The sequence below is a fragment of the Nuphar pumila genome, chromosome 1 (genome assembly GCF_984573655.1).
Source record: "Nuphar pumila chromosome 1, dmNupPumi1.hap1.1, whole genome shotgun sequence".
NCBI lineage: Eukaryota > Viridiplantae > Streptophyta > Magnoliopsida > Nymphaeales > Nymphaeaceae > Nuphar > Nuphar pumila.
Window position 1 is genome coordinate 162,231,340 of NC_143249.1, and position 18,689 is coordinate 162,250,028.

Sequence of the window (18,689 nt, forward strand, 5' to 3'; positions counted from 1 at the left end):
GCCGTTTCTATGACGGCTAGTCGGTTCGTGCGTTGCGGCCCCCACGGCTCCCGCGTGAGGCATAAGAGCATTTTTTCGCGCAACATGTAACGGGTGCGATCATACCAGCACTAAAGCACCGGATCCCATTAGAACTCCGAAGTTAAGCGTGCTTGGGCGAGAGTAGTACTGGGATGGGTGACCTCCTGGGAAGTCCTCGTGTTGCACTCTCTTTTTACCTTCGGCGCTTTTTTGTCGTCGGCACCAACCTCCGACCTTCTTTTCACTTCCCGCAACACACCGTATCTGATCCATCGAGGTCTTCTGCTTCCCTTTCACCCTCGCCTTGCGCGCCGCAGCGCCGGCACCCGACACGAGCCGCGGCGTGCGACAAAAGCAGCAGTTCCGGCTCTCCGGACCGTAACTTGGCACGCCGATGTCGGAATTCGGCGATTTTCGTGGCCACGGAAAGCTCGTTCCGCTGGCTACGACGTGGCTAACAGACAAAGTCGGTTCGGGACCGTTTCGGATGCCGTTTAAGCTCGTTTCGGTCGTTTTTCGGGGTCGTTTCTATGACGGCTAGTCGGTTCGTGCGTTGCGGCCCCCACGGCTCCCGCGTGAGGCATAAGAGCATTTTTTCGCGCAACATGTAACGGGTGCGATCATACCAGTTCTAAAGAACCGGATCCCATCAGAACTTCGAAGTTAAGCGTGCTTGGGCGAGAGTAGTACTGGGATGGGTGACCTCCTGGGAAGTCCTCGTGTTGCACTCTCTTTTTGCCTTCGACGCTTTTTTGTGGTCGGCACCAACCTCCGACGTTCTTTTCACTTACCGCAACACACCGTATCTGATCCATCGAGGTCTTCTGCTTCCCTTTCACCCTCGCCTTGCGCGCCGCAGCGCCGACACCCGACACGAGCCGCGGCGTGCGACAAAAGCAGCAGTTCCGGCTCGCCGGACCGTAACTTGGCACGCCGATGTCGGAATTCGGCGATTTTTGTGGCCACGGAAAGCTCGTTCCGCTGGCTACGACGTGGCGAACAGACGAAGTCGGTTCGGGACCATTTCGGATGCCGTGTAAGCTAGTTTCAGTCATTTTTCGGGGCCGTTTCTATGACGGCTAGTCGGTTCGTGCGTTGCGGCCCCCACGGCTCCCGCGTGAGGCATAAGAGCATTTTTTCGCGCAACATGTAACGTGTGCGATCATACCAGCACTAAAGCACCGGATCCCATCAGAACTCCGAAGTTAAGCGTGCTTGGGCGAGAGTAGTACTGGAATGGGTGACCTCCTGGGAAGTCCTCGTGTTGCACTCTCTATTTACCTTCGGCGCTTTTTTGTCGTCGGCACCAACCTCCGACCTTCTTTTCACTTACCGCAACACACCGTATCTGATCCATCAAGGTCTTCTGCTTCCCTTTCACCCTCGCCTTGCGCGCCGCAGCGCCCGCACCCGACACGAGCCGCGGCGTGCGACAAAAGCAGCAGTTCCGGCTCTCCGGACTGTAACTTGGCACACCGATGTCGGAATTCGGCGATTTTCGTGGCCACGGAAAGCTCGTTCCGCTGGCTACGACGTGGCGAACAGACGAAGTCGGTTCGGGACCGTTTCGGATGCCGTTTAAGCTAGTTTCAGTCGTTTTTCGGGGCCGTTTCTATGACGGCTAGTCGGTTCGTGCGTTGCGGCCCCCACGGCTCCCGCGTGAGGCATAAGAGCATTTTTTCGCGCAACATGTAACGTGTGCGATCATAGCAGCACTAAAGCACCGGATCCCATCAGAACTCCGAAGTTAAGCGTGCTTGGGCGAGAGTAGTACTGGAATGGGTGACCTCCTGGGAAGTCCTCGTGTTGCACTCTCTATTTACCTTCGGCGCTTTTTTGTCGTCGGCACCAACCTCCGACCTTCTTTTCACTTACCGCAACACACCGTATCTGATCCATCAAGGTCTTCTGCTTCCCTTTCACCCTCGCCTTGCGCGCCGCAGCGCCCGCACCCGACACGAGCCGCGGCGTGCGACAAAAGCAGCAGTTCCGGCTCTCCGGACTGTAACTTGGCACACCGATGTCGGAATTCGGCGATTTTCGTGGCCACGGAAAGCTCGTTCCGCTGGCTACGACGTGGCGAACAGACGAAGTCGGTTCGGGACCGTTTCGGATGCCGTTTAAGCTCATTTCGGGCGTTTTTCGGGGCCGTTTTTATGACGGCTAGTCGGTTCGTGCGTTGCGGCCCCCACGGCTCCCGCGTGAGGCATAAGAGCATTTTTTCGCGCAACATGTAACGGGTGCGATCACACTAGCACTAAAGCACCGGATCCCATTAGAACTCTGAAGTTAAGCGTGCTTGGGCCAGAGTAGTACTGGGATGGGTGACCTCCTGGGAAGTCCTCGTGTTGCACTCTTTTTTTGCCTTCGGCGCTTTTTATCGTCGGCACCAACCTCCGACCTTCTTTTCACTTCCCGCAACACACCGTATCTGATCCATCGAGGTCTTCTGCTTCCCTTTCACCCTCGCCTTGCACGCCGCAGCGCCGGCACCCGACACGAGCCGCGGCGTGCGACAAAAGCAGCAGTTCTGGCTCGCCGGACCGTAACTTGGCACGCCGATGTCGAAATTCGGCGATTTTCCTGGCCACGGAAAGCTCGTTCCGCTGGCTACGACGTGACGAACAGACGAAGTCGGTTCGGGACCGTTTCAGATGCCGTTTAAGCTCATTTCGGGCGTTTTTCGGGGCCGTTTTTATGACGGCTAGTCGGTTCGTGCGTTGCGGCCCCCACGGCTCCCGCGTGAGGCATAAGAGCATTTTTTCGCGCAACATGTAACGGGTGCGATCACACTAGCACTAAAGCACCGGATCCCATCAGAACTCTGAAGTTAAGCGTGCTTGGGCGAGAGTAGTACTGGGATGGGTGACCTCCTGGGAAGTCCTCGTGTTGCACTCTCTTTTTGCCTTCGGCGCTTTTTTGTCGTCGGCACCAACCTCCGACCTTCTTTTCACTTCCCGCAACACACCGTATCTGATCCATCGAGGTCTTCTGCTTCCCTTTCACCCTCGCCTTGCGCGCCGCAGCGCCGGCACCCGACACGAGCCGCGGCGTGCGACAAACGCAGCAGTTCCGGCTCGCCGGACCGTAACTTGGCACGCCGATGTCGAAATTCGGCGATTTTCCTGGCCACGAAAAGCTCGTTCCGCTGGCTACGACGTGACGAACAGACGAAGTCGGTTCGGGACCGTTTCAGATGCCGTATAAGCTCATTTCGGGCGTTTCTATGACGGCTAGTCGGTTTGTGCGTTGCGGCCCCCACGGCTCCCGCGTGAGGCATAAGAGCATTTTTTCGCGCAACATGTAACGGGTGCGATCATACCAGCACTAAAGCACCGGATCCCATCAGAACTCCGAAGTTAAGCGTGCTTGGGCGAGAGTAGTACTGGGATGGGTGACCTCCTGGGAAGTCCTCGTGTTGCACTCTCTTTTTGCCTTCGGCGCTTTTTTGTCGTCGGCACCAACCTCCGACCTTCTTTTCACTTCCCGCAACACACTGTATCTGATCCATCGAGGTCTTCTGCTTCCCTTTCACCCTCGCCTTGCGCGCCGCAGCGCCGGCACCCGACACGAGCCGCGGCGTGCGACAAACGCAGCAGTTCCGGGTCGTCGGACCGTAACTTGGCACGCCGATGTCGGAATTCGGCGATTTTCGTGGCCACGGAAAGCTCGTTCCGCTGGCTACGACGTGGCGAACAGACAAAGTCGGTTCGGGAACGTTTCGGATGCCGTTTAAGCTCGTTTCGGGCGTTTTTCGGGGCCGTTTCTATGACGGCTAGTCGGTTCGTGCGTTGCGGCCCCCACGGCTCCCGCGTGAGGCATAAGAGCATTTTTTCGCGCAACAATAACGGGTGCAATCATACCAGCACTAAAGCACCGGATCCCATCAGAACTCCGAAGTTAAGCGTGCTTGGGCGAGAGTAGTACTGGGATGGGTGACCTCCTGGGAAGTCCTCGTGTTGCACTCTTTTTTTGCCTTCGGCGCTTTTTTGTCGTCGACACCAACCTTCGACCTTCTTTTCACTTCCCGCAACACACCGTATCTGATCCATCGAGGTCTTCTGCTTCCCTTTCACCCTCGCCTTGCGCGCCGCAGCGCCGGCACCCGACACGAGCCGCGGCGTGCGACAAACGCAGCAGTTCCGGGTCGCCGGACCGTAACTTGGCACGCCGATGTCGGAATTCGGCGATTTTCGTGGCCACGGAAAGCTCGTTCCGCTGGCTACGACGTGGCGAACAGACGAAGTCGGTTCGGGACCGTTTCGGATGCCGTTTAAGCTCGTTTCGGGCGTTTTTCGGGGCCGTTTCTATGACGGCTAGTCGGTTCGTGCGTTGCGGCCCCCACGGCTCCCGCGTGAGGCATAAGAGAATTTTTTCGCGCAACATGTAACGGGTGCGATCATACCAGCACTAAAGCACCGGATCCCATCAGAACTCCGAAGTTAAGCGTGCTTGGGCGAGAGTAGTACTGGGATGGGTGACCTCCTGGGAAGTCCTCGTGTTGCACTCTCTTTTTGCCTTCGGCGCTTTTTTGTCGTCGGCACCAACCTTCGACCTTCTTTTCACTTCCCGCAACACACCGTATCTGATCCATCGAGGTCTTCTGCTTCCCTTTCACCCTCGCCTTGCGCGCCGCAGCGCCGGCACCCGACACGAGCCGCGGCGTGCGACAAACGCAGCAGTTCCGGGTCGCCGGACCGTAACTTGGCACGCCGATGTCGGAATTCGGCGATTTTCGTGGCCACGGAAAGCTCGTTCCGCTGGCTACGACGTGGCGAACAGACGAAGTTGGTTCGGGACCGTTTCGGATGCCGTTTAAGCTCGTTTCGGGCATTTTTCGGGGCCGTTTCTATGACGGCTAGTCGGTTCGTGCGTTGCGGCCCCCACGGCTCCCGCGTGAGGCATAAGAGCATTTTTTCGCGCAACATGTAACGGGTGCGATCATACCAGCACTAAAGCACCGGATCCCATCAGAACTCCGAAGTTAAGCGTGCTTGGGCGAGAGTAGTACTGGGATGGGTGACCTCCTGGGAAGTCCTCGTGTTGCACTCTCTTTTTGCCTTCGGCGCTTTTTTGTCGTCGGCACCAACCTTCGACCTTCTTTTCACTTCCCGCAACACACCGTATCTGATCCATCGAGGTCTTCTGCTTCCCTTTCACCCTCGCCTTGCGCGCCGCAGCGCCGGCACCCGACACGAGCCGCGGCGTGCGACAAACGCAGCAGTTCCGGGTCGCCGGACCGTAACTTGGCACGCCGATGTCGGAATTCGGCGATTTTCGTGGCCACGGAAAGCTCGTTCCGCTGGCTACGACGTGGCGAACAGACGAAGTTGGTTCGGGACCGTTTCGGATGCCGTTTAAGCTCGTTTCGAGCGTTTTTCGGGGCCGTTTCTATGACGGCTAGTTGGTTCGTGCGTTGCGGCCCCCACGGCTCCCGCGTGAGGCATAAGAGCATTTTTTCGCGCAACATGTAACGGGTGCGATCATACCAGCACTAAAGCACCGGATCCCATCAGAACTCCGAAGTTAAGCGTGCTTGGGCGAGAGTAGTACTGGGATGGGTGACCTCCTGGGAAGTCCTCGTGTTGCACTCTCTTTTTGCCTTCGGCACTTTTTTGTCGTCGGCACCAACCTCCGACCTTCTTTTCACTTCCCGCAACACACCGTATCTGATCCATCGAGGTCTTCTGCTTCCCTTTCACCCTCGCCTTGCGCGCCGCAGCGCCAGCACCCGACACGAGCCGCGGCGTGCGACAAACGCAGCAGTTCCGGGTCGCCGGACCGTAACTTGGCACGCCGATGTCGGAATTCGGCGATTTTGGTGGCCACGGAAAGCTCGTTCCACTGGCTACGACGTGGCGAACAGACGAAGTCGGTTCGGGACCGTTTCAGATGCCGTTTAAGCTCGTTTCGGGCATTTTTCGGGGCCGTTTCTATGACGGCTAGTCGGTTTGTGCGTTGCGGCCCCCACGGCGCCCGCGTGAGGCATAAGAGCATTTTTTCGCGCAACATGTAACGGGTGCGATCATACCAGCACTAAAGCACCGGATCCCATCAGAACTCTGAAGTTAAGCGTGCTTGGGCGAGAGTAGTACTGGGATGGGTGACCTCCTGGGAAGTCCTCGTGTTGCACTCTCTTTTTGCCTTCGGCGCTTTTTTGTCGTCGGCACCAACCTCCGACCTTCTTTTCACTTACCGCAACACACCGTATCTGATCCATCGAGGTCTTCTGCTTCCCTTTCACCCTCGCTTTGCGCGCCGCAGCGCCCGCACCCGACACGAGCCGCGGCGTGCGACAAACGCAGCAGTTCCGGCTCTCCGGACCGTAACTTGGCACGCCGATGTCGAAATTCGGCGATTTTCCTGGCCACGGAAAGCTCGTTCCGCTGGCTACGACGTGACGAACAGACGAAGTCGGTTCGGGACCGTTTCAGATGCCGTTTAAGCTCATTTCGGGCGTTTCTATGACGGCTAGTCGGTTTGTGCGTTGCGGCCCCCACGGCTCCCGCGTGAGGCATAAGAGCATTTTTTCGCGCAACATGTAACGGGTGCGATCATACCAGCACTAAAGCACCGGATCCCATCAGAACTCCGAAGTTAAGCGTGCTTGGGCGAGAGTAGTACTGGCATGGGTGACCTCCTGGGAAGTCCTCGTGTTGCACTCTCTTTTTGCCTTCGGCGCTTTTTTGTCGTCGGCACCAACCTCCGACCTTCTTTTCACTTCCCGCAACACACCGTATCTGATCCATCGAGGTCTTCTGCTTCCCTTTCACCCTCGCCTTGCGCGCCGCAGCGCCGGCACCCGACACGAGCCGCGGCGTGCGACAAACGCAGCAGTTTTGGCTCGCCGGACCGTAACTTGGCACGCCGATGTCGAAATTCGGCGATTTTCCTGGCCACGGAAAGCACGTTCCGCTGGCTACGACGTGACGAACAGACGAAGTCGGTTCGGGACCGTTTCAGATGCCGTTTAAGCTCGTTTCGGGCGTTTTTCGGGGCGTTTCTATGACGGCTAGTCGGTTTGTGCGTTGCGGCCCCCACGGCTCCCGCGTGAGGCATAAGAGCATTTTTTCTCGCAACATGTAACGGGTGCGATCATACCAGCACTAAAGCACCGGATTCCATCAGAACTCCAAAGTTAAGCGTGCTTGGGCGAGAGTAGTACTGGGATGGGTGACCTCCTGGGAAGTCCTCGTGTTGCACTCTCTTTTTGCCTTCGGCGCTTTTTTGTCGTCGGCACCAACCTCCGACCTTCTTTTCACTTCCCGCAACACACCGTATCTGATCCATCGAGGTCTTCTGCTTCCCTTTCACCCTCGCCTTGCGCGCCGCAGCGCCGGCACCCGACACGAGCCGCGGCGTGCGACAAAAGCAGCAGTTCCGGCTCGCCGGACCGTAACTTGGCACGCCGATGTCGAAATTCGGCGATTTTCCTGGCCACGGAAAGCACGTTCCGCTGGCTACGACGTGACGAACAGACGAAGTCGGTTCGGGACCGTTTCAGATGCCGTTTAAGCTCGTTTCGGTCGTTTTTCGGGGTCGTTTCTATGACGGCTAGTCGGTTCGTGCGTTGCGGCCCCCACGGCTCCCGCGTGAGGCATAAGAGCATTTTTTCGCGCAACGTGTAACGGGTGCGATCATACCAGTTCTAAAGAACCGGATCCCATCAGAACTCCGAAGTTAAGCGTGCTTGGGCGAGAGTAGTACTGGGATGGGTGACCTCCTGGGAAGTCCTCGTGTTGCACTCTCTTTTTGCCTTCGACGCTTTTTTGTCGTCGGCACCAACCTCCGACCTTCTTTTCACTTACCGCAACACACCGTATCTGATCCATCGAGGTCTTCTGCTTCCCTTTCACCCTCGCCTTGCGCGCCGCAGCGCCGACACCCGACACGAGCCGCGGCGTGCGACAAAAGCAGCAGTTCCGGCTCGCCGGACCGTAACTTGGCACGCCGATGTCGGAATTCGGCGATTTTTGTGGCCACGGAAAGCTCGTTCCGCTGGCTACGACATGGCGAACAGACGAAGTCGGTTCGGGACCGTTTCGGATGCCGTTTAAGCTAGTTTCAGTCGTTTTTCGGGGCCGTTTCTATGACGGCTAGTCGGTTCGTGCGTTGCGGCCCCCACGGCTCCCGCGTGAGGCACTAGAGCATTTTTTCGCGCAACATGTAACGTGTGCGATCATACCAGCACTAAAGCACCGGATCCCATCAGAACTCCGAAGTTAAGCGTGCTTGGGCGAGAGTAGTACTGGAATGGGTGACCTCCTGGGAAGTCCTCGTGTTGCACTCTCTATTTACCTTCGGCGCTTTTTTGTCGTCGGCACCAACCTCCGACCTTCTTTTCACTTACCGCAACACACCGTATCTGATCCATCAAGGTCTTCTGCTTCCCTTTCACCCTCGCCTTGCGCGCCGCAGCGCCCGCACCCGACACGAGCCGCGGCGTGCGACAAAAGCAGCAGTTCCGGCTCTCCGGACTGTAACTTGGCACGCCGATGTCGAAATTCGATGATTTTCGTGGCCACGGAAAGCTCGTTCCGCTGGCTACGACGTACGAACAGACAAAGTCGGTTCAGGACCGTTTCGGATGCCGTTTAAGCTAGTTTCGGGCGTTTTTCGGGGCCGTTTTTATGACAGCTAGTCGGTTCGTGCGTTGCGGCCCCCACGGCTCCCGCGTGAGGCATAAGAGCATTTTTTCGCGCAATATGTAACGGGTGCGATCATACCAGCACTAAAGCACCAGATCCCATCAGAACTCTGAAGTTAAGCGTGCTTGAGCGAGAGTAGTACTGGGATGGGTGACCTCCTGGGAAGTCCTTGTGTTGCACTCTCTTTTTGCCTTCGGCGCTTTTTTGTCGTCGGCACCAACCTCCGACCTTCTTTTCACTTCCCGCAACACACCGTATCTGATCCATCGAGGTCTTCTGCTTCCCTTTCACCCTCGCCTTGCGCGCCGCAGCGCTGGCACCCGACACGAGCCGCGGCGTGCGACAAACGCAGCAGTTCCGGCTCGCCGGACCGTAACTTGGCACGCCGATGTCGAAATTCGGCGATTTTCCTGCCCACGGAAAGCACGTTCCGCTGGCTACGACGTGACGAACAGACGAAGTCGGTTCGGGACCGTTTCGGATGCCGTTTAAGCTCATTTCGGGCGTTTTTCGGGGCCGTTTTTATGACGGCTAGTCGGTTCGTGCGTTGCGGCCCCCACGGCTCCCGCGTGAGGCATAAGAGCATTTTTTCGCGCAACATGTAACGGGTGCGATCACACTAGCACTAAAGCACCGGATCCCATCAGAACTCTGAAGTTAAGCGTGCTTGGGCGACAGTAGTACTGGGATGGGTGACCTCCTGGGAAGTCCTCGTGTTGCACTCTCTTTTTGCCTTCGGCGCTTTTTTGTCGTCGGCACCAACCTCCGACCTTCTTTTCACTTCCCGCAACACACCGTATCTGATCCATCGAGGTCTTCTGCTTCCCTTTCACCCTCGCCTTGCGCGCCGCAGCGCCGGCACCCGACACGAGCCGCGGCGTGCGACAAACGCAGCAGTTCCGGCTCGCCAGACCGTAACTTGGCACGCCGATGTCGAAATTCGGCGATTTTCCTGGCCACGGAAAGCTCGTTCCGCTGGCTACGACGTGACGAACAGACGAAGTCGGTTCGGGACCGTTTTAGATGCCGTTTAAGCTCATTTCGGGCGTTTCTATGATGACTAGTCGGTTTGTGCGTTGCGGCCCCCACGGCTCCCGCGTGAGGCATAAGAGCATTTTTTCGCGCAACATGTAACGGGTGCGATCATACCAGCATTAAAGCACCGGATCCCATTAGAACTCTGAAGTTAAGCGTGCTTGAGCGAGAGTAGTACTGGGATGGGTGACCTCCTGGGAAGTCCTTGTGTTGCACTCTCTTTTTGCCTTCGGCGCTTTTTTGTCGTCGGCACCAACCTCCGACCTTCTTTTCACTTCCCGCAACACACCGTATCTGATCCATCGAGGTCTTCTGCTTCCCTTTCACCCTCGCCTTGCGCGCCGCAGCGCCGGCACCCGACAGGAGCCGCGGCGTGCGACAAACGCAGCAGTTCCGGCTCGCCAGACCGTAACTTGGCACGCCGATGTCGGAATTCGGCGATTTTCGTGGCCACTGAAAGCTCGTTTCGCTGGCTACGACGTGGCGAACAGACGAAGTCGGTTCGGGACTGTTTCGGAGGCCGTTTCTATGACGGCTAGTCGGTTCATGCGTTGCGGCCCCCACGGCTCCCGCGTGAGGCATAAGAGCATTTTTTCGCGCAACATGTAACGGGTGCGATCATACCAGCACTAAAGCACCGGATCCCATCAGAACTCTGAAGTTAAGCGTGCTTGGGCGAGAGTAGTACTGGGATGGGTGACCTCCTGGGAAGTCCTCGTGTTGCACTCTCTTTTTGCCTTCGGCGCTTTTTTGTCGTCGGCACCAACCTCCGACCTTCTTTTCACTTACCGCAACACACCGTATCTGATCCATCGAGGTCTTCTGCTTCCCTTTCACCCTCGCCTTGCGCGCCGCAGCGCCCGCACCCGACACGAGCCGCGGCGTGCGACAAACGCAGCAGTTCCGGCTCTCCGGACCGTAACTTGGCACGCCGATGTCGAAATTCGGCGATTTTCCTGGCCACGGAAAGCTCGTTCCGCTGGCTACGACGTGACGAACAGACAAAGTCGGTTCGGGACCGTTTCAGATGCCGTTTAAGCTCATTTCGGGCGTTTCTATGACGGCTAGTCGGTTTGTGCGTTGCGGCCCCCACGGCTCCCGCGTGAGGCATAAGAGCATTTTTTCGCGCAACATGTAACGGGTGCGATCATACCAGCACTAAAGCACCGGATCCCATCAGAACTCCGAAGTTAAGCGTGCTTGGGCGAGAGTAGTACTGGCATGGGTGACCTCCTGGGAAGTCCTCGTGTTGCACTCTCTTTTTGCCTTCGGCGCTTTTTTGTCGTCGGCACCAACCTCCGACCTTCTTTTCACTTCCCGCAACACACCGTATCTGATCCATCGAGGTCTTCTGCTTCCCTTTCACCCTCGCCTTGCGCGCCGCAGCGCCGGCACCCGACACGAGCCGCGGCGTGCGACAAACGCAGCAGTTTTGGCTCGCCGGACCGTAACTTGGCACGCCGATGTCGAAATTCGGCGATTTTCCTGGCCACGGAAAGCACGTTCCGCTGGCTACGACGTGACGAACAGACGAAGTCGGTTCGGGACCGTTTCAGATGCCGTTTAAGCTCGTTTCGGGCGTTTTTCGGGGCGTTTCTATGACGGCTAGTCGGTTTGTGCGTTGCGGCCCCCACGGCTCCCGCGTGAGGCATAAGAGCATTTTTTCTCGCAACATGTAACGGGTGCGATCATACCAGCACTAAAGCACCGGATTCCATCAGAACTCCAAAGTTAAGCGTGCTTGGGCGAGAGTAGTACTGGGATGGGTGACCTCCTGGGAAGTCCTCGTGTTGCACTCTCTTTTTGCCTTCGGCGCTTTTTTGTCGTCGGCACCAACCTCCGACCTTCTTTTCACTTCCCGCAACACACCGTATCTGATCCATCGAGGTCTTCTGCTTCCCTTTCACCCTCGCCTTGCGCGCCGCAGCGCCGGCACCCGACACGAGCCGCGGCGTGCGACAAAAGCAGCAGTTCCGGCTCTCCGGACCGTAACTTGGCACGCCGATGTCGGAATTCGGCGATTTTCGTGGCCACGGAAAGCTCGCTCCGCTGGCTACGACGTGGCGAACAGACAAAGTCGGTTCGGGACCGTTTCGAATGCCGTTTAAGCTCGTTTCGGTCGTTTTTCGGGGTCGTTTCTATGACGGCTAGTCGGTTCGTGCGTTGCGGCCCCCACGGCTCCCGCGTGAGGCATAAGAGCATTTTTTCGCGCAACGTGTAACGGGTGCGATCATACCAGTTCTAAAGAACCGGATCCCATCAGAACTCCGAACTTAAGCGTGCTTGGGCGAGAGTAGTACTGGGATGGGTGACCTCCTGGGAAGTCCTCGTGTTGCACTCTCTTTTTGCCTTCGACGCTTTTTTGTCGTCGGCACCAACCTCCGACCTTCTTTTCACTTACCGCAACACACCGTATCTGATCCATCGAGGTCTTCTGCTTCCCTTTCACCCTCGCCTTGCGCGCCGCAGCGCCGACACCCGACACGAGCCGCGGCGTGCGACAAACGCAGCAGTTCCGGCTCGCCGGACCGTAACTTGGCACGCCGATGTCGAAATTCGGCGATTTTCCTGGCCACGGAAAGCACGTTCCGCTGGCTACGACGTCACGAACAGACGAAGTCGGTTCGGGACCGTTTCAGATGCCGTTTAAGCTCGTTTCGGGCGTTTTTCGGGGCGTTTCTATGACGGCTAGTCGGTTTGTGCGTTGCGGCCCCCACGGCTCCCGCGTGAGGCATAAGAGCATTTTTTCGCGCAACATGTAACGGGTGCGATCATACCAGCACTAAAGCACCGGATTCCATTAGAACTCCGAAGTTAAGCGTGCTTGGGCGAGAGTAGTACTGGGATGGGTGACCTCCTGGGAAGTCCTCGTGTTGCACTCTCTTTTTGCCTTCGGCGCTTTTTTGTCGTCGGCACCAACCTCCGACCTTCTTTTCACTTCCCGCAACACACCGTATCTGATCCATCGAGGTCTTCTGCTTCCCTTTCACCCTCGCCTTGCGCGCCGCAGCGCCGGCACCCGACACGAGCCGCGGCGTGCGACAAAAGCAGCAGTTCCGGCTCTCCGGACCGTAACTTGGCACGCCGATGTCGGAATTCGGCGATTTTCGTGGCCACGGAAAGCTCGTTCCGCTGGCTACGACGTGGCTAACAGACAAAGTCGGTTCGGGACCGTTTCGGATGCCGTTTAAGCTCGTTTCGGTCGTTTTTCGGGGTCGTTTCTATGACGGCTAGTCGGTTCGTGCGTTGCGGCCCCCACGGCTCCCGCGTGAGGCATAAGAGCATTTTTTCGCGCAACATGTAACGGGTGCGATCATACCAGTTCTAAAGAACCGGATCCCATCAGAACTTCGAAGTTAAGCGTGCTTGGGCGAGAGTAGTACTGGGATGGGTGACCTCCTGGGAAGTCCTCGTGTTGCACTCTCTTTTTGCCTTCGACGCTTTTTTGTGGTCGGCACCAACCTCCGACGTTCTTTTCACTTACCGCAACACACCGTATCTGATCCATCGAGGTCTTCTGCTTCCCTTTCACCCTCGCCTTGCGCGCCGCAGCGCCGACACCCGACACGAGCCGCGGCGTGCGACAAAAGCAGCAGTTCCGGCTCGCCGGACCGTAACTTGGCACGCCGATGTCGGAATTCGGCGATTTTTGTGGCCACGGAAAGCTCGTTCCGCTGGCTACGACGTGGCGAACAGACGAAGTCGGTTCGGGACCATTTCGGATGCCGTGTAAGCTAGTTTCAGTCATTTTTCGGGGCCGTTTCTATGACGGCTAGTCGGTTCGTGCGTTGCGGCCCCCACGGCTCCCGCGTGAGGCATAAGAGCATTTTTTCGCGCAACATGTAACGTGTGCGATCATACCAGCACTAAAGCACCGGATCCCATCAGAACTCCGAAGTTAAGCGTGCTTGGGCGAGAGTAGTACTGGAATGGGTGACCTCCTGGGAAGTCCTCGTGTTGCACTCTCTATTTACCTTCGGCGCTTTTTTGTCGTCGGCACCAACCTCCGACCTTCTTTTCACTTACCGCAACACACCGTATCTGATCCATCAAGGTCTTCTGCTTCCCTTTCACCCTCGCCTTGCGCGCCGCAGCGCCCGCACCCGACACGAGCCGCGGCGTGCGACAAAAGCAGCAGTTCCGGCTCTCCGGACTGTAACTTGGCACACCGATGTCGGAATTCGGCGATTTTCGTGGCCACGGAAAGCTCGTTCCGCTGGCTACGACGTGGCGAACAGACGAAGTCGGTTCGGGACCGTTTCGGATGCCGTTTAAGCTAGTTTCAGTCGTTTTTCGGGGCCGTTTCTATGACGGCTAGTCGGTTCGTGCGTTGCGGCCCCCACGGCTCCCGCGTGAGGCATAAGAGCATTTTTTCGCGCAACATGTAACGTGTGCGATCATAGCAGCACTAAAGCACCGGATCCCATCAGAACTCCGAAGTTAAGCGTGCTTGGGCGAGAGTAGTACTGGAATGGGTGACCTCCTGGGAAGTCCTCGTGTTGCACTCTCTATTTACCTTCGGCGCTTTTTTGTCGTCGGCACCAACCTCCGACCTTCTTTTCACTTACCGCAACACACCGTATCTGATCCATCAAGGTCTTCTGCTTCCCTTTCACCCTCGCCTTGCGCGCCGCAGCGCCCGCACCCGACACGAGCCGCGGCGTGCGACAAAAGCAGCAGTTCCGGCTCTCCGGACTGTAACTTGGCACACCGATGTCGGAATTCGGCGATTTTCGTGGCCACGGAAAGCTCGTTCCGCTGGCTACGACGTGGCGAACAGACGAAGTCGGTTCGGGACCGTTTCGGATGCCGTGTAAGCTAGTTTCAGTCATTTTTCGGGGCCGTTTCTATGACGGCTAGTCGGTTCGTGCGTTGCGGCCCCCACGGCTCCCGCGTGAGGCATAAGAGCATTTTTTAGCGCAACATGTAACGTGTGCGATCATACCAGCACTAAAGCACCGGATCCCATCAGAACTCCGAAGTTAAGCGTGCTTGGGCGAGAGTAGTACTGGAATGGGTGACCTCCTGGGAAGTCCTCGTGTTGCACTCTCTATTTACCTTCGGCGCTTTTTTGTCGTCGGCACCAACCTCCGACCTTCTTTTCACTTACCGCAACACACCGTATCTGATCCATCAAGGTCTTCTGCTTCCCTTTCACCCTCGCCTTGCGCGCCGCAGCGCCCGCACCCGACACGAGCCGCGGCGTGCGACAAAAGCAGCAGTTCCGGCTCTCCGGACTGTAACTTGGCACACCGATGTCGGAATTCGGCGATTTTCGTGGCCACGGAAAGCTCGTTCCGCTGGCTACGACGTGGCGAACAGACGAAGTCGGTTCGGGACCGTTTCGGATGCCGTTTAAGCTAGTTTCAGTCGTTTTTCGGGGCCGTTTCTATGACGGCTAGTCGGTTCGTGCGTTGCGGCCCCCACGGCTCCCGCGTGAGGCATAAGAGCATTTTTTCGCGCAACATGTAACGTGTGCGATCATAGCAGCACTAAAGCACCGGATCCCATCAGAACTCCGAAGTTAAGCGTGCTTGGGCGAGAGTAGTACTGGAATGGGTGACCTCCTGGGAAGTCCTCGTGTTGCACTCTCTATTTACCTTCGGCGCTTTTTTGTCGTCGGCACCAACCTCCGACCTTCTTTTCACTTACCGCAACACACCGTATCTGATCCATCAAGGTCTTCTGCTTCCCTTTCACCCTCGCCTTGCGCGCCGCAGCGCCCGCACCCGACACGAGCCGCGGCGTGCGACAAAAGCAGCAGTTCCGGCTCTCCGGACTGTAACTTGGCACACCGATGTCGGAATTCGGCGATTTTCGTGGCCACGGAAAGCTCGTTCCGCTGGCTACGACGTGGCGAACAGACGAAGTCGGTTCGGGACCGTTTCGGATGCCGTTTAAGCTCATTTCGAGCGTTTTTCGGGGCCGTTTTTATGACGGCTAGTCGGTTCGTGCGTTGCGGCCCCCACGGCTCCCGCGTGAGGCATAAGAGCATTTTTTCGCGCAACATGTAACGGGTGCGATCACACTAGCACTAAAGCACCGGATCCCATTAGAACTCTGAAGTTAAGCGTGCTTGGGCGAGAGTAGTACTGGGATGGGTGACCTCCTGGGAAGTCCTCGTGTTGCACTCTCTTTTTGCCTTCGGCGCTTTTTATCGTCGGCACCAACCTCCGACCTTCTTTTCACTTCCCGCAACACACCGTATCTGATCCATCGAGGTCTTCTGCTTCCCTTTCACCCTCGCCTTGCACGCCGCAGCGCCGGCACCCGACACGAGCCGCGGCGTGCGACAAAAGCAGCAGTTCTGGCTCGCCGGACCGTAACTTGGCACGCCGATGTCGAAATTCGGCGATTTTCCTGGCCACGGAAAGCTCGTTCCGCTGGCTACGACGTGACGAACAGACGAAGTCGGTTCGGGACCGTTTCAGATGCCGTTTAAGCTCATTTCGGGCGTTTTTCGGGGCCGTTTTTATGACGGCTAGTCGGTTCGTGCGTTGCGGCCCCCACGGCTCCCGCGTGAGGCATAAGAGCATTTTTTCGCGCAACATGTAACGGGTGCGATCACACTAGCACTAAAGCACCGGATCCCATCAGAACTCTGAAGTTAAGCGTGCTTGGGCGAGAGTAGTACTGGGATGGGTGACCTCCTGGGAAGTCCTCGTGTTGCACTCTCTTTTTGCCTTCGGCGCTTTTTTGTCGTCGGCACCAACCTCCGACCTTCTTTTCACTTACCGCAACACACCGTATCTGATCCATCGAGGTCTTCTGCTTCCCTTTCACCCTCGCTTTGCGCGCCGCAGCGCCCGCACCCGACACGAGCCGCGGCGTGCGACAAACGCAGCAGTTCCGGCTCTCCGGACCGTAACTTGGCACGCCGATGTCGAAATTCGGCGATTTTCCTGGCCACGGAAAGCTCGTTCCGCTGGCTACGACGTGACGAACAGACGAAGTCGGTTCGGGACCGTTTCAGATGCCGTTTAAGCTCATTTCGGGCGTTTCTATGACGGCTAGTCGGTTTGTGCGTTGCGGCCCCCACGGCTCCCGCGTGAGGCATAAGAGCATTTTTTCGCGCAACATGTAACGGGTGCGATCATACCAGCACTAAAGCACCGGATCCCATCAGAACTCCGAAGTTAAGCGTGCTTGGGCGAGAGTAGTACTGGCATGGGTGACCTCCTGGGAAGTCCTCGTGTTGCACTCTCTTTTTGCCTTCGGCGCTTTTTTGTCGTCGGCACCAACCTCCGACCTTCTTTTCACTTCCCGCAACACACCGTATCTGATCCATCGAGGTCTTCTGCTTCCCTTTCACCCTCGCCTTGCGCGCCGCAGCGCCGGCACCCGACACGAGCCGCGGCGTGCGACAAACGCAGCAGTTTTGGCTCGCCGGACCGTAACTTGGCACGCCGATGTCGAAATTCGGCGATTTTCCTGGCCACGGAAAGCACGTTCCGCTGGCTACGACGTGACGAACAGACGAAGTCGGTTCGGGACCGTTTCAGATGCCGTTTAAGCTCGTTTCGGGCGTTTTTCGGGGCGTTTCTATGACGGCTAGTCGGTTTGTGCGTTGCGGCCCCCACGGCTCCCGCGTGAGGCATAAGAGCATTTTTTCTCGCAACATGTAACGGGTGCGATCATACCAGCACTAAAGCACCGGATTCCATCAGAACTCCAAAGTTAAGCGTGCTTGGGCGAGAGTAGTACTGGGATGGGTGACCTCCTGGGAAGTCCTCGTGTTGCACTCTCTTTTTGCCTTCGGCGCTTTTTTGTCGTCGGCACCAACCTCCGACCTTCTTTTCACTTCCCGCAACACACCGTATCTGATCCATCGAGGTCTTCTGCTTCCCTTTCACCCTCGCCTTGCGCGCCGCAGCGCCGGCACCCGACACGAGCCGCGGCGTGCGACAAAAGCAGCAGTTCCGGCTCGCCGGACCGTAACTTGGCACGCCGATGTCGAAATTCGGCGATTTTCCTGGCCACGGAAAGCACGTTCCGCTGGCTACGACGTGACGAACAGACGAAGTCGGTTCGGGACCGTTTCAGATGCCGTTTAAGCTCGTTTCGGTCGTTTTTCGGGGTCGTTTCTATGACGGCTAGTCGGTTCGTGCGTTGCGGCCCCCACGGCTCCCGCGTGAGGCATAAGAGCATTTTTTCGCGCAACGTGTAACGGGTGCGATCATACCAGTTCTAAAGAACCGGATCCCATCAGAACTCCGAAGTTAAGCGTGCTTGGGCGAGAGTAGTACTGGGATGGGTGACCTCCTGGGAAGTCCTCGTGTTGCACTCTCTTTTTGCCTTCGACGCTTTTTTGTCGTCGGCACCAACCTCCGACCTTCTTTTCACTTACCGCAACACACCGTATCTGATCCATCGAGGTCTTCTGCTTCCCTTTCACCCTCGCCTTGCGCGCCGCAGCGCCGACACCCGACACGAGCCGCGGCGTGCGACAAAAGCAGCAGTTCCGGCTCGCCGGACCGTAACTTGGCACGCCGATGTCGGAATTCGGCGATTTTTGTGGCCACGGAAAGCTCGTTCCGCTGGCTACGACATGGCGAACAGACGAAGTCGGTTCGGGACCGTTTCAGATGCCGTTTAAGCTAGTTTCAGTCGTTTTTCGGGGCCGTTTCTATGACGGCTAGTCGGTTCGTGCGTTGCGGCCCCCACGGCTCCCGCGTGAGGCACTAGAGCATTTTTTCGCGCAACATGTAACGTGTGCGATCATACCAGCACTAAAGCACCGGATCCCATCAGAACTCCGAAGTTAAGCGTGCTTGGGCGAGAGTAGTACTGGAATGGGTGACCTCCTGGGAAGTCCTCGTGTTGCACTCTCTATTTACCTTCGGCGCTTTTTTGTCGTCGGCACCAACCTCCGACCTTCTTTTCACTTACCGCAACACACCGTATCTGATCCATCAAGGTCTTCTGCTTCCCTTTCACCCTCGCCTTGCGCGCCGCAGCGCCCGCACCCGACACGAGCCGCGGCGT

General features: G+C 57.3%; 35 non-coding genes across 35 annotated transcripts; all 35 read left to right on the forward strand.

Moving 5' to 3' along the window:
• Positions 1 to 91: 91 nt before the first annotated feature.
• Positions 92 to 210, forward strand: LOC149850854 (5S ribosomal RNA). Its single transcript, XR_016438106.1, has one exon. It is a non-coding gene; the product is annotated as a 5S ribosomal RNA (ribosomal RNA).
• A 423-nt stretch (positions 211 to 633) lies between these two features.
• On the forward strand, positions 634 to 752 carry LOC149850855 (5S ribosomal RNA). The gene has a single exon (XR_016426090.1). It is a non-coding gene; the product is annotated as a 5S ribosomal RNA (ribosomal RNA).
• Positions 753 to 1,175: 423 nt separating this feature from the next.
• On the forward strand, positions 1,176 to 1,294 carry LOC149850856 (5S ribosomal RNA). Its single transcript, XR_016426723.1, has one exon. It is a non-coding gene; the product is annotated as a 5S ribosomal RNA (ribosomal RNA).
• A 423-nt stretch (positions 1,295 to 1,717) lies between these two features.
• On the forward strand, positions 1,718 to 1,836 carry LOC149850857 (5S ribosomal RNA). The gene has a single exon (XR_016433862.1). It is a non-coding gene; the product is annotated as a 5S ribosomal RNA (ribosomal RNA).
• A 423-nt stretch (positions 1,837 to 2,259) lies between these two features.
• On the forward strand, positions 2,260 to 2,378 carry LOC149850858 (5S ribosomal RNA). The gene has a single exon (XR_016426369.1). It is a non-coding gene; the product is annotated as a 5S ribosomal RNA (ribosomal RNA).
• Positions 2,379 to 2,800: 422 nt separating this feature from the next.
• LOC149850859 (5S ribosomal RNA) lies at positions 2,801 to 2,919 on the forward strand. The gene has a single exon (XR_016435167.1). It is a non-coding gene; the product is annotated as a 5S ribosomal RNA (ribosomal RNA).
• Positions 2,920 to 3,329: 410 nt separating this feature from the next.
• Positions 3,330 to 3,448, forward strand: LOC149850860 (5S ribosomal RNA). The gene has a single exon (XR_016434895.1). It is a non-coding gene; the product is annotated as a 5S ribosomal RNA (ribosomal RNA).
• Positions 3,449 to 3,870: 422 nt separating this feature from the next.
• Positions 3,871 to 3,989, forward strand: LOC149850861 (5S ribosomal RNA). The gene has a single exon (XR_016435932.1). It is a non-coding gene; the product is annotated as a 5S ribosomal RNA (ribosomal RNA).
• Positions 3,990 to 4,412: 423 nt separating this feature from the next.
• Positions 4,413 to 4,531, forward strand: LOC149850862 (5S ribosomal RNA). Its single transcript, XR_016434910.1, has one exon. It is a non-coding gene; the product is annotated as a 5S ribosomal RNA (ribosomal RNA).
• A 423-nt stretch (positions 4,532 to 4,954) lies between these two features.
• On the forward strand, positions 4,955 to 5,073 carry LOC149850863 (5S ribosomal RNA). The gene has a single exon (XR_016434925.1). It is a non-coding gene; the product is annotated as a 5S ribosomal RNA (ribosomal RNA).
• Positions 5,074 to 5,496: 423 nt separating this feature from the next.
• On the forward strand, positions 5,497 to 5,615 carry LOC149850864 (5S ribosomal RNA). The gene has a single exon (XR_016434941.1). It is a non-coding gene; the product is annotated as a 5S ribosomal RNA (ribosomal RNA).
• A 423-nt stretch (positions 5,616 to 6,038) lies between these two features.
• Positions 6,039 to 6,157, forward strand: LOC149850865 (5S ribosomal RNA). The gene has a single exon (XR_016426886.1). It is a non-coding gene; the product is annotated as a 5S ribosomal RNA (ribosomal RNA).
• A 410-nt stretch (positions 6,158 to 6,567) lies between these two features.
• On the forward strand, positions 6,568 to 6,686 carry LOC149850866 (5S ribosomal RNA). Its single transcript, XR_016426849.1, has one exon. It is a non-coding gene; the product is annotated as a 5S ribosomal RNA (ribosomal RNA).
• A 422-nt stretch (positions 6,687 to 7,108) lies between these two features.
• LOC149850867 (5S ribosomal RNA) lies at positions 7,109 to 7,227 on the forward strand. Its single transcript, XR_016434052.1, has one exon. It is a non-coding gene; the product is annotated as a 5S ribosomal RNA (ribosomal RNA).
• A 423-nt stretch (positions 7,228 to 7,650) lies between these two features.
• On the forward strand, positions 7,651 to 7,769 carry LOC149850868 (5S ribosomal RNA). The gene has a single exon (XR_016436449.1). It is a non-coding gene; the product is annotated as a 5S ribosomal RNA (ribosomal RNA).
• Positions 7,770 to 8,192: 423 nt separating this feature from the next.
• LOC149850869 (5S ribosomal RNA) lies at positions 8,193 to 8,311 on the forward strand. The gene has a single exon (XR_016426725.1). It is a non-coding gene; the product is annotated as a 5S ribosomal RNA (ribosomal RNA).
• Positions 8,312 to 8,733: 422 nt separating this feature from the next.
• Positions 8,734 to 8,852, forward strand: LOC149850870 (5S ribosomal RNA). The gene has a single exon (XR_016434097.1). It is a non-coding gene; the product is annotated as a 5S ribosomal RNA (ribosomal RNA).
• A 423-nt stretch (positions 8,853 to 9,275) lies between these two features.
• On the forward strand, positions 9,276 to 9,394 carry LOC149850871 (5S ribosomal RNA). Its single transcript, XR_016426373.1, has one exon. It is a non-coding gene; the product is annotated as a 5S ribosomal RNA (ribosomal RNA).
• Positions 9,395 to 9,804: 410 nt separating this feature from the next.
• On the forward strand, positions 9,805 to 9,923 carry LOC149850872 (5S ribosomal RNA). Its single transcript, XR_016425903.1, has one exon. It is a non-coding gene; the product is annotated as a 5S ribosomal RNA (ribosomal RNA).
• A 391-nt stretch (positions 9,924 to 10,314) lies between these two features.
• Positions 10,315 to 10,433, forward strand: LOC149850873 (5S ribosomal RNA). The gene has a single exon (XR_016426887.1). It is a non-coding gene; the product is annotated as a 5S ribosomal RNA (ribosomal RNA).
• Positions 10,434 to 10,843: 410 nt separating this feature from the next.
• Positions 10,844 to 10,962, forward strand: LOC149850874 (5S ribosomal RNA). The gene has a single exon (XR_016426852.1). It is a non-coding gene; the product is annotated as a 5S ribosomal RNA (ribosomal RNA).
• Positions 10,963 to 11,384: 422 nt separating this feature from the next.
• On the forward strand, positions 11,385 to 11,503 carry LOC149850875 (5S ribosomal RNA). Its single transcript, XR_016434055.1, has one exon. It is a non-coding gene; the product is annotated as a 5S ribosomal RNA (ribosomal RNA).
• Positions 11,504 to 11,926: 423 nt separating this feature from the next.
• LOC149850876 (5S ribosomal RNA) lies at positions 11,927 to 12,045 on the forward strand. The gene has a single exon (XR_016425804.1). It is a non-coding gene; the product is annotated as a 5S ribosomal RNA (ribosomal RNA).
• A 422-nt stretch (positions 12,046 to 12,467) lies between these two features.
• LOC149850877 (5S ribosomal RNA) lies at positions 12,468 to 12,586 on the forward strand. The gene has a single exon (XR_016427222.1). It is a non-coding gene; the product is annotated as a 5S ribosomal RNA (ribosomal RNA).
• Positions 12,587 to 13,009: 423 nt separating this feature from the next.
• Positions 13,010 to 13,128, forward strand: LOC149850878 (5S ribosomal RNA). Its single transcript, XR_016426095.1, has one exon. It is a non-coding gene; the product is annotated as a 5S ribosomal RNA (ribosomal RNA).
• A 423-nt stretch (positions 13,129 to 13,551) lies between these two features.
• LOC149850879 (5S ribosomal RNA) lies at positions 13,552 to 13,670 on the forward strand. The gene has a single exon (XR_016426727.1). It is a non-coding gene; the product is annotated as a 5S ribosomal RNA (ribosomal RNA).
• Positions 13,671 to 14,093: 423 nt separating this feature from the next.
• LOC149850880 (5S ribosomal RNA) lies at positions 14,094 to 14,212 on the forward strand. The gene has a single exon (XR_016433863.1). It is a non-coding gene; the product is annotated as a 5S ribosomal RNA (ribosomal RNA).
• A 423-nt stretch (positions 14,213 to 14,635) lies between these two features.
• Positions 14,636 to 14,754, forward strand: LOC149850881 (5S ribosomal RNA). The gene has a single exon (XR_016426731.1). It is a non-coding gene; the product is annotated as a 5S ribosomal RNA (ribosomal RNA).
• A 423-nt stretch (positions 14,755 to 15,177) lies between these two features.
• Positions 15,178 to 15,296, forward strand: LOC149850882 (5S ribosomal RNA). The gene has a single exon (XR_016433864.1). It is a non-coding gene; the product is annotated as a 5S ribosomal RNA (ribosomal RNA).
• Positions 15,297 to 15,719: 423 nt separating this feature from the next.
• LOC149850883 (5S ribosomal RNA) lies at positions 15,720 to 15,838 on the forward strand. The gene has a single exon (XR_016425774.1). It is a non-coding gene; the product is annotated as a 5S ribosomal RNA (ribosomal RNA).
• Positions 15,839 to 16,260: 422 nt separating this feature from the next.
• Positions 16,261 to 16,379, forward strand: LOC149850884 (5S ribosomal RNA). Its single transcript, XR_016435170.1, has one exon. It is a non-coding gene; the product is annotated as a 5S ribosomal RNA (ribosomal RNA).
• A 410-nt stretch (positions 16,380 to 16,789) lies between these two features.
• On the forward strand, positions 16,790 to 16,908 carry LOC149850885 (5S ribosomal RNA). Its single transcript, XR_016426853.1, has one exon. It is a non-coding gene; the product is annotated as a 5S ribosomal RNA (ribosomal RNA).
• Positions 16,909 to 17,330: 422 nt separating this feature from the next.
• On the forward strand, positions 17,331 to 17,449 carry LOC149850886 (5S ribosomal RNA). The gene has a single exon (XR_016434060.1). It is a non-coding gene; the product is annotated as a 5S ribosomal RNA (ribosomal RNA).
• A 423-nt stretch (positions 17,450 to 17,872) lies between these two features.
• LOC149850887 (5S ribosomal RNA) lies at positions 17,873 to 17,991 on the forward strand. Its single transcript, XR_016436460.1, has one exon. It is a non-coding gene; the product is annotated as a 5S ribosomal RNA (ribosomal RNA).
• A 423-nt stretch (positions 17,992 to 18,414) lies between these two features.
• On the forward strand, positions 18,415 to 18,533 carry LOC149850888 (5S ribosomal RNA). The gene has a single exon (XR_016426732.1). It is a non-coding gene; the product is annotated as a 5S ribosomal RNA (ribosomal RNA).
• The last annotated feature ends 156 nt before the right edge of the window (positions 18,534 to 18,689 follow it).